The following is a 2,250-nucleotide window of genomic DNA, read 5'->3' as shown; positions in this document are numbered from 1 at the left end:
AAATTTATCCTGAGGATAATTAGATTTGGACACATTATTGGAAGGAATGAAAAAAGATTAACCTGAGAACATATCTTTACAAAGAAAAGAATCCAAAGATAGTAAGTAGGACAGAAATCAGATGCCCCAGATATCGCTGCTTGAGCGTCTATACACCAGCTCCATGAAGACTTTCTTGAGTTCAACATGTGTTTAAAAGATCCAAAGTAATTCGTTGATGCCTCAATATGTAACATACTTCACTTCTCGTCGAATCCGGTATAGCAAGGTCACTGCATGACTTTCCAAATTTAAGCTGCTCTTTCGGGTTTTCAACTCAAAACCCCTTTGGTCTCAAGGCGCCCTTTGCGGGTTTTCACCTTGGCCTCTCCATTTTTCTTTTTTTCTTTTTATATTTTTTTTCTTTTATTTTTCTTTTTTTTTTGAAATAGAAGTCCCAAAGTGCCCTTTGCGGGTTTTCACCTTGGCTTCCCTTCTCCTTTAGACAAAGTACTCCTTGACCGAGTCTGAATTCACTAGATCAGATAAATTCTTCCTATCCATTTCTTGTAAAAATCAGTGCATCTCTAGAGAAAGCCCTCTTCACAACATATGGCCCTTCCCAATTTGGCATCTTTTTGCATGGAAAGGATCTCTTTCAGTACAAGGTTTCCTTTATAAAATTCTTTTAGACGAACCTTCTTTGTCATAAGTCTGTGTCATCCATTCTTGGTACATTTGCTTAGGATGAATACTTTCAAGTTAAGTTTACTAGAGGTATTCAATTCTTGACTCCATCAAAGTTTGGAGGAAAAATCTTGATTCATAAACCCATGAGAAAGGGATTGCCCCAGTAGTAATCCTGGCTGTTGTTTGTCAAACCCTATAAAAAGATGGTTCAATGATTCTCAGCAGACAAGAATGAAGTTGCTGACTTTATCCTTTAACCTAGAAAGCTGAGGTACAGAGATTACTCCCGGAGCATACATCCCACCATGACTCGATGATGTTTCTGAAGCATCCCTAATCTTCATAAAATGCCCCCAACTGTGAAGCTGCCAAATGAACGTAGCAAATAGGAGCCACAACAAATATGGCTGTGGTGCTCCTTTGATATATATAGGATAGAGAATGAACAAACTCTTGTAGATCATCAGCCGAAAACTCAGCCTGGTCTAAGAGAACATGATAGTGGGTCTGCCTCGTGATTCCAATCATTCCAGCATAGGTACCAAGGTAAAAATCATTGTTCTTTGGATGGCATACTTTGTTGTCAATGACAGTACCATGTAGCACATTGTCAGGAGATCCCTACTGAAAAAACTTGGTATGATGGTTTTTCGTACAACAATAACCACAATCTTTAGGGTTCCACTTCTCGTCAAGGAACTTGCAAGCCTCAACAACTTGATCAAAACTTGATTGAATTGAGACTCGCTAACCCCATCCCTGAAAATAATAATTTGATCAGGTTTCCTCTTCCCCGAACTTGTATAGAAGTCTAAGAGAGCTTCCTTCATGATACCGTCATCCACTTTGTCAGAAACTGGTTTTGAATAAAGAATCTATCATTTTAAGCTTCAGAGACTGTTTACGGCCTCATGCCCCATAGCTGGAAATCAATGGCCACCGCCTAGAGCTCACCATTGCAGCTATTGACGGCACATCAGACTGCTCAGGAAAGCCAAACAATGCACCCATTCCAAGGATGGTGGTTGGAACTTTTGAAACAACTGGAATTGAAGGTGTTTGCCCCAGCGTAAGCATAGAGAGTAGGCGGTAGTTTCTTATGCCAATTTTTTACCAGTCTCGGTCATCTTCTGTAATTTGCATTTTTCTTCTTTTTCTTTTCTTTTGGCAACCTTTGTTGTACTGTGGTATGGCGCATTATCTTTGCAAAGACTGCAAACTTTTGGCATTGTGCAGTTATATATAATATTTTTTTTATTTTTTTGGAAATGGATGACTTTTGACTTTGTAATATTGGCATATGAAGCTATCTCCCCCTCTTAATGGAGTAGTTGACGTCTACAAAGATAAGTCATTGTCAGCTTGAAACTTTTGACGAGCTCGGGCCCATAACATACATGCCTCATAAGTCTTGATTCCTTTAAATTTAGCATTCATTGTACAACTGATGTGATCCCTTTCTATAGTGGACCAACAGTGCCCCAAAACTTCATGTTTATCCTGGCAATTGCAAATCCTCCTGCATGCGTCTTTGGACCACATTTTTGAATTCCCATAATAGTCTCAACAAGGTCTTGTTTT

The 2,250-nt window shown here is 39.1% G+C and overlaps 1 pseudogene; it reads right to left on the bottom strand.

Moving 5' to 3' along the window:
- Positions 1-802: 802 nt before the first annotated feature.
- LOC121217909 (protein argonaute 4-like) lies at positions 803-1,746 on the bottom strand (annotated as a pseudogene).
- Positions 1,747-2,250: the final 504 nt, after the last annotated feature.

The sequence above is a fragment of the Gossypium hirsutum genome, chromosome A03 (genome assembly GCF_007990345.1).
Source record: "Gossypium hirsutum isolate 1008001.06 chromosome A03, Gossypium_hirsutum_v2.1, whole genome shotgun sequence".
In the NCBI taxonomy this organism is placed as follows: Eukaryota; Viridiplantae; Streptophyta; class Magnoliopsida; order Malvales; family Malvaceae; genus Gossypium; species Gossypium hirsutum.
The sequence above is the reverse complement of the archived record's forward strand: the minus strand, read 5'-3'. Positions and strand labels throughout refer to the sequence as shown.